This window comes from Mesocricetus auratus, unplaced genomic scaffold (assembly GCF_017639785.1).
Source record: "Mesocricetus auratus isolate SY011 unplaced genomic scaffold, BCM_Maur_2.0 Super-Scaffold_100004, whole genome shotgun sequence".
Taxonomy (NCBI): domain Eukaryota; kingdom Metazoa; phylum Chordata; class Mammalia; order Rodentia; family Cricetidae; genus Mesocricetus; species Mesocricetus auratus.
The window spans coordinates 96,531,281-96,545,412 of record NW_024429189.1 but is presented as its reverse complement, the minus strand read 5'-3'; the positions used below and the strand labels follow the sequence as shown (position 1 = coordinate 96,545,412).

The window sequence follows — 14,132 nt, the reverse complement described above, 5'->3', positions numbered from 1 at the left end:
TGGAGAGAAGAAAGGAGATGAAAGGAAGTCGAATGGTTTGCTCTTATGATTCTTTATTTCTTTCACAAAGGTGAGTGACTTCCTGGACCACAGGTTTCGGGAAACTTGTCTGGAGCTGATGCAAGGACGTCTTGTGTGTTAAGGACATGTCTAGAACTTAGCAACGTCCTTTCTCACTGTGCGCATATATTATTAGGGCTGTCTGCTTCCACATGGCATGGTTCAAGGGCTCAGCATTGAGTATGTTAGAAAGTACATGGTGAGGCTGAGAGCTCGAGGTCCCATTGCTGTCTGGGCCTGGGTCATCCTTCAGATTTGAAGCTTGGAAGCTTTGTTTAGGTTTGAGGATAAACATACCCATGCTCTCACCCTACAGGGATGAGATATTAATTGCACATGATTATTCAAGAGGAAAGTGAATATATGAGTCTCATCATGAACTAAACCAAAGATCTTTTGGAATCAGACAGCAGTTAGAATCAGATTAGGGGGCCACAGTCTTTTATCATGAAGGACCAGAAATAGCTGCTGGCTTGCCAGTTCTGCCACAAGCTTTCTCTAGGACTGTAGGAGGAGTCATTGGCCAGCTTTTTGGCCCTAGCTCATATATCAGTTTTAAAACAGAGATTAATTACTGGAGGGATGGCTTAGTGGTTAAGAGTTTTTGCTGTTCTTCCAGAAGACCAGAATTTTGTTCTCCACATCAAATGGCTCAAAACCATCTCCAGATGTAGCTGGCTGTGTTGGGGCATAGCTGTAATCACAGTTCTTGAGAAGCTGAGGCAGGAGGATCACAAGTAATAGGCTAGCTTGGGAAAAGGTATGTGGTGGGAGTAAAGCTCACTGATTGGGCGTCAGCACAAAGAGTCTGGGTTCAATTCCTAGCAATGCAAGAAAGAAAGAAAGAAAGGAAGGAAGGAAGAGAAGGGAAGGGAGGGAGGAAAGAAAGGAAGGAAAGAAGGAGGGAAGCAAGGAAGGAAGGAAGGAAGGAAGGAAGGGAGAAGAAGAAAGTATTGAGGGTTTAAGATACAGCAGTTACAGATGCCCTGTCCTTTAACTATCTTCTTCCTACGTCTCCACCCTTAGACCGGAGAAATAGGCTGTATATTATTAATCTTCTCCTCAAAACCTAGATGAGTACTTGACACATGGTGAGAACACATACCTGTTTCAATAAAAATAAAATATATTTTTATTAGTGTGTGCGCCATGCACATGTGTGCATGCATGCATATGTGGAGATCAGAAAGCAACTTTGGGGTGTCTGTTCTCTCCTTCTACCTTGTTCTCTCTTGTTTCCTCCATGCTGGCACTCTAGGCTATCTGGCCCTCCTGGTTTTGGGCAATTCTCTGGCCCCTGCCTCCCATCTCCCTGGGATTGCTGCTATGTGCCTCCATGTCCAGCCTTTTATGTGGGTTCCAAGGATCTAACTGTAGGACTGGGACCCACATTTAAGTGACTCCAGATCTGGTTTGATCAGCCGCTGAGGTCACTGCCTACATTATGAGGGAGCTTGGCCTTTTCAGAGTTCTGATGGTTTTTGGAGAAGTAGCTTGGCACCTATTCCTGGTAGACAGCCAAGAAGAGAGCAGAGGTGTCAGAGCTATCTGGCAAACAGCCTTGAACCCCATGTGGAGGCTTGCGGGTGGCCTTGGCCCCTGCTGTGGCACCAGCTGTGACTCTGGGGCAGGCCTGGCGTACTCAGGATCCATCCTACCAGGAGCCCGGATGTTGCTGTGTGTCCCAGTGCGATGAAGGAATGTGGAGGCGCTCCATGCACTCTTTTTTTTTTTTTTTTTTTTTTTTTTTTTTTTTTGGTTTTTACGAGACAGGGTTTCTCTGTATTGTTTTGGAGGCTGTCGGTCCAGCCTGGCCTCGAACTCACAGAAATCCGCCTGCCTCTGCCTCCCGAGTGCTGGGATTAAAGGCATGTGCCACCACCGCCCAGCTGCTCCATGCACTCTTGAGTGTGGCACAAGGAGAAGGAAGAGTTTACTTAGTACTAAGATTTTTGTTGACCATGAGAACCAGGAGGAATTGGACTCCAGGTATTCCTTTGAATTATAGGACAAAGGAACCCGCAGAGATGACAAGCAGGTGGCACTGTCCTTGGGGAAGAGCCTGAGGTCATGCAGACCTGGGTCCATATTCTGGTTTTGTCAAGTCATCTCGCCATTCAGAGCTTCCATTTCCTTGTCTGTAAAACTGAGGCAGAATTGTTGGGAGAATTAAAGGAGCCATAAAGAGCTTAATTAGCATGTCCTCTGGCACAGCCCCGTGCAAGAAGCCAGTGGTGAGATTATTAGAGTTATTATTACCCTTTAAAGAATTGCACAGTTCCGAGTGCCACAACTTTTGCAAAGGGGCCCACAAGTGTCTATTTGACGTCTGGTCATGAGGTCTTCCCTTGGACCAGTCTCCACTGCAGTGTGGTAAGTGAATACAGACACTGGGCTCCGAGACCAAGTTGTAAATCCAGGCTCCAGAGCTTTCCTGCTGTGTGGCCTGGGAATGCTTTCACACTGACCTCTGCAGCCTGACCACACATCCTGCCCAGCTGCAGTGAAACCCAGAACCACCATTTAGTCACTTCTAGGAACCCTCCCGGAGACATTGTTTGGACCAGTTTCCCTTGCCCACTTAGCTGTTAGCCAGCAGCAGGTTAACTCACCGGCAGCAGGCTGCAGCAGGGAGTCTGCCTAAACCTACTGCTAGCTGTTGGAAGATTGCATCATGGCCACTGCCACAGCCCCAACCTGCAGGCAAACTATAATTGCTAGCTGTGTCACAATTTCGGCTAAATGATTTTCAATTCAATTCAACTCATCCTGTGAGTCAGCCAGCTATACACAGGATGAAATTCCTGCTTACCCACACTCAGCAGCTCAGACACCAGGTAAGATGGAGCACGTAAATGGAGGCTTTTAAAGGCAGGCTTATTGATCATTTGTCTTTTTTCTCCCTCTAATTAAGGGATTTAGGGTGCTGGAGATTTCACAACACACAAAGCACAGTCTCTGAGAAGTTGTCCAGCCCAGATACATCTTTAACACAAACCCCACACCTAAGGCTCAGGGACTAGCACAGCGGACAGCAAGACTTGAACAGTCAGAAGACCTGGACATGTGCTGTGTATCTTCTCTATAAGATAAGGGAGCAGCACCCATGAAATCTCAGTAATAGGACTGACCAAACAAGACATGCTGACATGGAGGGAGGAGCTTTCATGGCCTTACCCCTAGAAGAAGAGCTATAGGCAGCTTATGACTGATGAGAGGGATGAGTTTTGCCCAGGTATACGCCTCCTAATTGATTATCCAATACAGGTGGTCAAACCTAAACACACACACACACACACACACACACACACACACACACACACTGAATAAATATATAAATTCAACTTGCTGAGTTTATTTAGTTTTCTTTCTCTCTCTGTGTGTGGATGTGTGTGTATAAATACAAGAATTTGAGAGGGAGCACAATGTGGAGGCATGGGAGGAGAGGAAGGGGAAGAATGATATAAATGCAATATATATTTATAAAACTTTCGAAAAGAAATTAAGAAAATGAAAAATACCTTTTTAAAAGAAAAAATCAGGAGAACATTATTATTAGTCACTATCCATGCTATCAAAATCCCTTCACACAGAGTTTGGCTGCTTCCCTGATGGGACTTAGAGCTGGGACTGACAGTACCTCTATTAGCTATAGCCCTGTGAGTCCCCTGTGGGTCTGTTTCCACATCTGGGTGCTGGCCACAGACACACACACGTGAATGGACAGTACAGAAAGAACAGTCATTCACAAGTCTTGGGGATAACGGGGTGACTAGTTTACCTTCCTGTGATGAAGTAAGAACAGAGATAGAATGACAGGACCAGTGACTTCCCCTGTGGCTGTCACCAGGGTCTGCCACCATGTTACTATGGTTGATGTCCTGAAAATCCAGGAAAAGCAAAACAGCAAGTGAGTGCACAAACAGATCTGTGATTGCTAGTGAATGTGAAACTCCACCACATCTCTCCACAGCCTCTTCTTTTCCCTCCGAATTAGAATCCCACCCTGTGGTTTAAAATAGTCAGTGAAGTCGTTCATATATTACCATGTATGGGAAACAAAGAAGCAAAATGCTAAAAGGCTCTGTTTCTCTATATTTGGGGCTTGGTTCTTTGAAACAGACATTTGGCTGAATCTGCTAGCACAATTAAAAGCTGTTTTCCTGAAGAAGCTTGGGGCCCCAACTCATTGATCGGAATCCCACATCGGAAGCTGAAACAGACACAGATTAAAGTTGTCCTGGTAACACTTGGTCAAAGTTATGGGCAAATTGTACCTATTTGAACAATACTAATAGGCATCACATGAAGTCACTGGATCTAACCTTTATTTTAGTTGCCTAACCAACTTAACTGATATGAGATTTGTATAAAGGTTGGGGAGTTCAGGTCATCACTCAGCATAAACTTGTCTTCTTTCTTAAAAATATAGAGCATGTGGATTCTTAATGCTTTCTTGTAAAATTGAGCATTGACAAACAACAAAAAGAAGCTGCCTGGTCCAGATGGTCCCCCAGCACACTGCCCTGCCCTAGTGTACATCTCATGATAATCCTGACCCTCACACCTTTGCAAGCAGTCTATGTGAAGTCTCTGGAGAGGTTCCAGGGCTGACCCAACATCCCTTAGGAGCTGGCTCTTTGATGACCGGTGTCTATACCAGCACTGATCCTACGAAGGCGCAGTGTGTGAGATATGCTGCTGTGACCTGGAGTTAAAAAAGTGCATTTAAAGGAACAGGAATCTGTCCTCAGTTACACCGAGATTTGTCTCCTCAGAGCAGTGGTTCTCAACTTTCCTAATGCTGCCACCCTTTAGTACAGTTCCATATGTTGTGGTGACCCCCAACCATAAAATTACTTTTGTTGCTACTTCGTAACTGTAATTTTGCAACTGTTATAAATCATGGTGTAAATACCTGATATGCAGATGGTCTTAGGTGACCAAGGGGTCATGACTCACAGGTTGAGAACCACTGCCTCAGAGCTTCTGCCTCAGGTTAGTGCTTCCTCTCACTCCCCAACTGCTCATGAAGACATCAATGAGAAGAGGAAGCTTTTTCTGAGTCTCCCCATGGCTTAGTATATGAATTCCATAGTTTGGAAGCAAGACCTTCTAGAATATGTTCATACTAATTCCTTCACTTTCTGTTATTCTTCTCACCTTCAAAGTTTGGTGTGGAATCAGATGACTTATATCACAGTCCTTGTGAATGTCAAGGATCATTACCTTGCTCTCCTCCTTTAGAAGATGCCCTGTGTCATGTCAGGCACCAAAGAATATATACTTTAAATCTGTTAGTGCCATTTCTGGGAGAATGATCGGCATACAAGATGAGGGATAACACACACACACACACACACACACACACACACACACACACACACACACACACACCACTATTCCTGATGTCAAGTTTTGTGCCAAGAGTTCCTTATTTGTTAATTTCCAATGCTCCCTGGGAAGCATAGATCCATTTCAAAGCTAAGAAAGCAAAGGCTTACAGAAGCTAACTGCCTTGATAAGGTAATGTGGGCTACCAGGATCTGCCTGCCCTGGCTCCTCCCAATCAGTGAAATCTGGACTTTAGGAAGGCTCCCACCTGGTCCTCCATCCCAGAGACTGATGCTACTGATCTTGGTGACAATGATAACAATCCAGGAATGAACAGGAAGGCAGGGATCCTTGGGATCTGAGCCCAAAAACATCAACTTTAATGTTTGTACCCCAATTTTTCATTCTCCCCAAACAAATACAACTAAACAAAATCTGGAGGAAGAGTAGGCCTCTGATAATCCCTTCTTGGGTCTATGCATTTTTCTTTGACTGCTACCATGAATTCTAAACAACATAGTTACTTGAAAAGTTAGGCAAGAAGCAACAGAAAAATTTGAAGATGATAAACTAATAACCAAAAGAGTGTATATCACTTGTAGTCATGTGATAGAAACTGGTTATGGAGATAAGGGAGATCTCCTTAAGGAGGATGTATTTAAGACAAACCATGAAGGAGAAGATCATGGAGAGGCATCCATGCCAGAACACAAGGAAGAGTCTGCATCCCACTGGCTGCACATGGCCTTGTGTAGAACACACAGTGCTTGGGGTCAGTGGGGAAGGCTGGAAAGGCTTAGCTCAACCTTTAGTCCCAACAGTTGTCCTAAATTCTTAGACCTAGAGGGGAGAGCAGGGTATGGATCTCAGCTCACTGAAGTCTCTGTCAGAAAGACTGGCTTCCCTGCCAAACTGTGTGTTGGCCATTTGTGAGCACTGGCAGGAAAACCAGACACAGAAAAGAAACTGCAACCCACCACTTGGTTGTTGATGCCACAGCTGGAGGACCAAGTTGTATCTTAAGAACACACCAGAAAAGCTGGGCAGTGGTGGCGCATGCCTTTAATTCCAGCACTCAGGAGGCAGAGGCAGAGGCAGAGGCAGAGGCAGAGGCAGGTGGATCTCTGAGTTCCAGGCCAGCCTGGTCTACAGAGTGAGTTCCAGGACAGCCAGGGATACACAGTAAAACCTGGTCTCTAAAAACCAAACAAGACAAATTCCTGCCACACCCTGCACAAAAAAAAAAAAGAAAGAAAAGAAAAGAAAAAGAGTATACCATAAAATGATAACAAGGGACAGTTCATTGGATCATGTCAATTTTCAGGAAGAAAACAGCCCAGAGGCCATCAAGTGCAGCCTTTCACTTTTCTGATAAAGGACCAAAGTCTGCAGATCAAAGTTTCGCCTGAGGTCACAGAATGTGACCCCAGTGACAGAGCCAAAGACAGTGCAGGGCTGCTTCCTTTGATGACCTCCTCTCACTTCAGCCTTGAACAGTGAGACCAGTGCACCTGGAACTTCCAGCTGTGAGAACTGTTTCTGCTATGACAATTCAGTCACTTTCTGCTTCAGTCCAGAAACTCCCTCGACACCTCCATACATGTAGTATGATAGGAGACATGTCTCTATTAAATTTATTATTTCACAGCTTTGTGTATGTAGATAAAGCAATCTGATGATTCTCATTCCACCTTCTCTTATCTCCTCCCTCTTCCCCCTCCCTCGTCTCTCTTCATTCTTCCCTCCTCCTTCCAACTGACCTCCCCACATTTGTGTCTGCTGGTTTTTGTTCCATTAAGTACGGAGTTTAACTAAGACAGCCTGTGTGTCTATGGATTTGGTGTGATCCTATTTTGACATATTTCTAACAAATAGAAAAAATTTTAGAGTCCAGAATTTGTGTAACAAATTACAAATATTTTATATCCCCTGTTGTTTTGCTGTGTCTACAATGTTTCTAGTGTCTACAAGAAATAGACATAAATCATGTGCATGAGAGGAAAGTAAGGTTTTATTCTTCTTTTTCTGAGGAATGATGAATGAACTAGGGCCCGGCATTTACTGAAATGCTGACCTATAAGAGCAGAATGCATAGAACACAAGCATATCACAGGTCTCAGTAAGGTTTGCCTACTGAATATAGTAGATACACAGGGAAGAGAACATTTCACTATGACATAAAAGATGCAAGCTAACAGAGATAGGAAGAAAGCATTCTTGTTAGCATAAAGGTTGGAAGACAAATCTGAGTGCATCATGGACCGACATATTGAAGGGGCCCTACAGCATGTCATCAGGGGCCGGATGGGATATGACCAGCTCTTCTATTGGCCACTTTTCAGACCTGGCACACCATAATACTTACTTTTCAGTAGCTTTTGAAATAAGGCACTATGGTCGAGTGCAAAAGGCACAATGTCTGTTCTCATTTGGTCTCACCACACACTGAGTGAGTTAAATAAAAGTCTGTTCCTCTGCTGCACCTCTCCTGGGCACACACCCGAAGAAACCAAAGTTGGTACACAGTGAAAACACTGCCAATGCAGGTTCACTCAGCGCTATCCCCAGGAACCACACCTCAGAAGCAGCCTCAGTGCCTATTTCTAGGTATGGTTAGAGCAAAGGTGAGACACATCATACATATGAATTTTAGTTAGCCCTAAAAGTGATATTATGTTATTTGCAAGAGAATGGATAGAATAAGTCAGAGTCCAAAAGACAAATAAAGCATATTTTCTCATATGTAGAATCTAGCTTACTTTAAAAAATATGTAAAAGTAGAAGGGGGGCTATTTGGGAGGAAGGACAGAGAAATGGGAGGGAGGCAGACAGGGACAAAGGGAATATGATCAAAGTACATTGTGTGCGTCTACAAATGTCATGGCAGGGCCTATTATTTTGTATGATATTTGCTATTAATTTATTTTAAGATTTTTAGCACTAAAGTTTCAGCAGTGAGTTTAGTGCTAGGAACAATACTTGCTTCGATAGACAGGTTCTCTGCCACTGAGCTGATTTGCCAGACAGTGCTTTATTTTATGGTTGGGAAATATATTGTCTGCTGGATGCATTTCACTGGGAGTCTTCATCTTCATGGGATTAACCCAATAATAAAGGTTCATTACTCCTCAGCAGCAACATGAAGGTTCCCAGGCACATTTAGGTCTTAGTTTCATGCATCGGTAAAGAAAATAATAAAACAGGGGAATCATAAAATTCAGGGGGTGGAAGCTTGTTGGGCACAACACGGATCTTCATGACAGGATGTGACATGTAAGCAAGGCTACAACCTTCTCTGTCAGACTAGACTGCAGGAAGTAGGGACATGTTTGAAGAAATAGCTTTATCCACTTCTCTGACATTTAAAAAAATAAAAAGGTCTAGAAAATCCAAACAAGACTTGCTCCTCATAGAATGACAATATTCTTGGGGCCTTTGCGGAAGGAACCAGAGAGGAAAGAGAATTATTAATTTAGGTCAATAAAAACTCAGAATAAATAATCTCTTGTCTTCTTCCAGCAAGCACCTAGCACCCAGTTTTTCTTGACTTTCCCAATATACTTTCTGGCTTGGATTTTGTGTCCCCAACATTTGGGGAACACAGAGCCTTTTGCATTAGTTACCTGGGGACTTGGGGTCTAGACAAGGTTTGTCTCTAACATACCTGGAGACCTTGGGAGATACAGGGCTCGAGGTGTCAACCTTTGTCTCAGCCATTACATTATCTCATCTACAAACCCACAGTAGCCTCTCTCATCAGACTCTGTGGTCGGCAGTAGACGCGGCCACCTCTGCCCATTCCTGGTTCTCGGTGAGAATCTCTGAACCAGTTGATCACAATGTATTTTGTATCCCCACCCCACCCCATTCCTAAGTTTTAGGAGTCTACATTTCAGTAGAAGCCTTGAAAAAATAGATAGATGTAGTTATCCTTGTATACAATTTGTTAATAGCTGGAAAGACTTAAAAGAAGATGCTAACTCTAGTTTTCTCTGGAGAGAGGATATAGGAACCTGATAATGAGGGAAATTATAGTATTGGTTTTGTTGTTTGTTTTTGTGGTACTGGGGATTGAGCCCAGGGCCTTGCACATGTTAGGCAATCTACCGCTGAGATAAGTTGTTAATTCTCCACTATTTGAGGCAGAGTTTCACTATGTGGCCCAAGCTGGAGTGGGGCTTTTGATGTGCTTGCCTCAGGTTCCCACAAGCTGAGAATATAGGTGTGGGCCACCATGCCAGAGTCCTTGGGGGGATTTCATTTGACTGCATATCACAGGGTCACCAAGGATGGGTCTTAATCACGTAAGCGGGTTTTTTTTCTTTTTCTTTTTCTTTTTATCTTTCTTCTAAATGAAACATTTAGACAGGCTACCTAGGTCTGGGACATGGTTATGAGGATTGCTTCCAGTTCCATCTGGCTTTACCTGGCCTCAAGCTCATGCTTAGCACACTTTTGGGTGACACCCTGTGTTTCTGGCAGGGAAGCAGAAGGGCAAAGAGTATTGCCAGCTGGTTATGTAATGAGCTATCCTGGATGCCTCGGCCGCTGCTGGTGAAGTCACAGCTCTGCTGCAGCTGAGGGCTGCTGCTCCCCCTCCTCTGTGAGGGGCTGGGAAAGACAGTTGTCTTGCTAGATTACTACCATGCATGCTCTGCATGTCCAATGCAAAATTAGGGTTTTAATGGAGAGATGCGGTGCAGACCTGATGGTCCATAGGGTCTACCATCCATACATAGTCTTTTCAAACAATAATGTGGACAGAAGAAGGCCTTGGGAATGAAAGTCACAAATGAGAGGTGACCGTGAGAACGTCAAAGTGAAAACCTCACCAGGTTCCCAGCACAGCCACCAGGAAATAACCTGAAATGTTGTCTAAGGCCATACAGAGGATGAGAACAAAACACATGTATCTAAGGATCTAAGGGAATCTGCTAAGCCTTGGAGGGAACGGCAAGAGCTACACCTTTTAGTCCTGTCCTGTCCTCCCTCTGCTCATGTAGCCAAGCTCCACTCCAGGCAGCAGGATCTCCTCCACTGTGCCACCTGAGGGCTAGGCCTTCAGCTACCAGGGTCTAGGGGGTTTAGAGCTCTTTGGCTCGTGGCTTTTGCTTTAGTTCCATTCTCACAGATGAACCCATTTTAAAGATGACCTACTTGGTCCTTCTAGGGCTGGGAATCCCTGCTGCAAAAGAAAACAGAATGGGTCGAATAAATGAGACATCAGAGTTTAGGCGCTCTGTTTTCTGGGGGAAGTTGCTGCCTTTCTTTGGATATTGGGGGGGGCGCAGACAGAGACAAGAGAGAAACAGAAAGGCACAGAATCTGAGCAAGACCCCTCCTCTGTCTTGTTCTCCTACTCCTTTTTTCTCCCTTTCTCTTGTCCTCTCTAGTTCTCTCCTTCTCTCCCTCCATTTTCCTGTGAAGAGTTTTTACCTTCTGAAACTCTCCAGAAGACATGGAGGGTGTCATTTGGTACAAGCTGTTAGAGCTTACAATGCCCCCATTAAGGCAAGAGGACTTGGGGCAAGAATGTCCCGGTGGTGACCTAAGTAAGACCTATGGCTGGAGCAAATGGAAACAATGGGGTGATTTAGCCAGAAGAGTGGGGACTTGCATGCTGAAAATGGGAGTGGGGACTTGCACGCTGAAAATGGGAGCTTCTCTCCCTTTCGTGGGTGTGGAAGAACAGGAGGGGATTTGACCTCCTGCCATGTGCCAGACCCCACTTGCCTTCCTGTGAATTCTGAGTGTCCCTCATGTGCACACCTGCTGTGCCCTTATTTATCAAATAGTTTCCTTCAAATACCTTTTCTTCTTTCAACTTGCATATTGACTTCAAACCCATAGTAACTATCGAAATAAGAGAGTTTGTTTTATTAGTTATATGCTAAGCATATGAAAATAAACTTGTTTGGAATGGAAGAGTATTCCCATCTGAAAGCTCAAGGTGTCACAATCTGGGACCCATCAGTGAGGATTCCTCCCATCCTTGCAATTGTTCTCTGAGGTGGGTATCCTTATTACCATGTCACACAGGACGAAACTAAGTTTCTTTGAGAGACTGGGTAACTTTCCCAGGAATACAAAGGCATCGAAGCCAGAGGGAGACTCAAAGCCACTATTGTCCTCTAGAGCTGGGCTCTTTCATTTCAGTTTGCCCTGTAATGGGGAGGGAGTGCAAGATGAGGCCTACAAAAGCAAGATCAGTCTGTAGGGCCTTGTTCAGTACTCACCAAGACCCAGGCTCCATCTGTCCTTCCCTCCCTTGTGGACGCCTTGTATCAGTCCCCTCAGTAGTCACGATGCCACCAACCCGAGGCTTTGATGTGTGTTTGTCGAGCGGTGGCTTTGTTTCCCAGCATCTCCTACTATGGCTATGGTCTGTTCAGAGTTGCTCGAAACCTTCTTAATCCCACCCTTTCAGAGTCCCAACCCAGCTCCTCCTCAACGTTTGCTTCTTGCCCGGGCAAACACAAAACTTTGTTCTACATGGGGCCTTGAGAATCAGTTTGCTATCACAGTCCTAAATTGTGGGAATTATTCTGGAACAAATGGAAAGTATTCTTGCAACTTCTCTTAATCCCCAACAGTACCTAGTTGCCTAGCACAGATGACTCACTTGGTTGATAAACAAAAGCAGGATTCTCTGCCACCTACCCTTTGGCCCTGTCACCTAGGCCTCCCTACCAAGCACCTGGTCTATGAAATCAAAAGAACATCAAAGGGTCATGTGAGGGCCTGGCCTCGGCTTACCTCTTTGCTGTATTCTCCCCTGATAGCAGCTATATCTGAAGCAGCAGAGACAGGGAAGGGTGTTGAAGAAGCGAGTGAGGAGCAGAGTGCCAGGTGTTTACTATGGGCCTAGAGTGTGCCAACTACTGTTACGGATACTTGAGTCTGTTACCTTATTTAGCACCATCAATAGCTAACTTGTGATCCTAACAGGAAGGCATCACCAAGCCCACCCTACAGGAACTTTAAGGGCCATGCCCAAGGCCACGCAACTATTAAGGAGCAGAGTGAAGATTTGAACCTGAGTCCATCTAACTCTAAAGTCCACAGTCTCCATGACCTCTAGATGAGAGAGAAAGGTTTACAAAAGCATTTCAAGGTTATCTAATCCAGTGCCTCCAAAATTGTATGCTCTAGAAAGAACACCAGTTTCTTAGATCTGAAGAGGAAGAGGCCAATAATTGTTGAGGGAAGGTGGTTGAATGCAATCAGATGTTTCCATTGTAGAATTTCTGAGTCTTTATGAAGTTCATGTGAGTCTCCAAAGGTGTAGCATGTCTCATGGCCCACATCACCCAAGGAGATTGTTTATATGTGAAACAACACACACACACACACACACACACACACACACACACAGTGTTTTACAGAATAGTTTTGAAAATGCTCTTCTTTCACATCCCTTTGGGTATAAGAAGGAAGGAGGAGGTGTGCCCAAGTAACAAGATAATCCAAAGTGTTTCATGCACATCACAGCCTCATTTCTGTTCTGCTTCCCTGTTTCCATAGACGATGCTCAGTTTGTTGACCATTAAGAAGAAGGTACACCTGCCAGTCACCGTGGTAAACAAGACATGGTATCAACCTCACAGCAGTGTGTAGTTGGCATTGACAAGGCTATGGCCTGGGGTTAGGAAAGCCCTCTATGGGGATGAGTGGGTAGATGTTTTTTTGGTCCTGCAATGTGCCAACATGCCTTTTGGGAATCTGAGATAGCTCCTGTGTTGGTGTTACTAATTCATCCATCACAAATGCAAGCCATTGTCTGGTTCCAACCCCATCCTCAAAATTGCATCTTGTGTAATAATAGATGAAGCAGTTGGCATGTGTATACATTACTTTGATTTCTGTTGACACTGGATAAAACCCTAACCCTGTACGGTGTGTGTGGGGATACAGAACGATTCCCGAAGTGTTGTCTAACCCCAGAACCATCACAGAATGTCAGGCAGAAAGAGATCTTGATGACTCAGCAACACAAATCCAGGCTGTAAATGAACAAGGAATACTGGAGGAACAGGACTTGCTGTGGTTTCCTGGTCTTGGAGACCCAGCCTGGTTGTGTACCTGCTGTACTCACTAGCCTGCGGTTTATGTTCAGTGTGACACCTAAGCCATCTGAAATGGAAAGTCAAAATCCTTCTGCATATATGTAACTGTGTTTTTGGGTAGGTCACTCTCCATCTCTGGGTCTGTTTCCTTACTACAAGAAGCAGGAAGTTGAATTTGAGCTTTCCCCTGGCTCCAAATTTCTGTTTTCCACTGGAGAGGCCATCAGGTCAAAGACCATTTGTCAATCTACAGATGCTTCTCGGTACCCCACCTTGTCCACTTACTGACCACATGTTCCCTGACAGTATGCTCAGTACTCTGAGGCCTCAGATGCATGGGGCTTGCTGCTGGGAGAGCACAAATTAAAGCTAACATGCTTGGACAAGAGTGCAGTGATGGGATAGTCACATTGGCTGCCATGAGGCTCTGCAGTGTCTGTTGGCATTTCTGAGTCTTGACTCAGAAAGGCGTTAACTATTTCTTTTTCTTCTTTTTTGTCTATTTCAGATGCTGGATGGAACCTAAGTATGCTTTTTTCTGGTACTTGGGGCATCTGCAATCTCTCTCTAAAACTCACCTCCCTACCATTTGCCTGTGTGCTCAGCATGTAGCTGATTTCCGTGCCTACTCAACTCAAACAGGCACACTTGTTTTTTTCTTCCCCTTCTCTT

The 14,132-nt window shown here is 44.7% G+C and overlaps 1 protein-coding gene across 1 annotated transcript in view; it reads right to left on the bottom strand.

Moving 5' to 3' along the window:
* Tgm3 (transglutaminase 3) overlaps positions 1-11,771 on the bottom strand; it is a 58,339-nt gene extending 46,568 nt beyond the window's left edge. Inside the window, exon 1 of the mRNA XM_040746284.1 lies at positions 11,631-11,771. The gene's annotated coding sequence lies outside the window, so the exon portion shown is untranslated. The remainder of the gene's footprint in view (positions 1-11,630) is intronic.
* Positions 11,772-14,132: the final 2,361 nt, after the last annotated feature.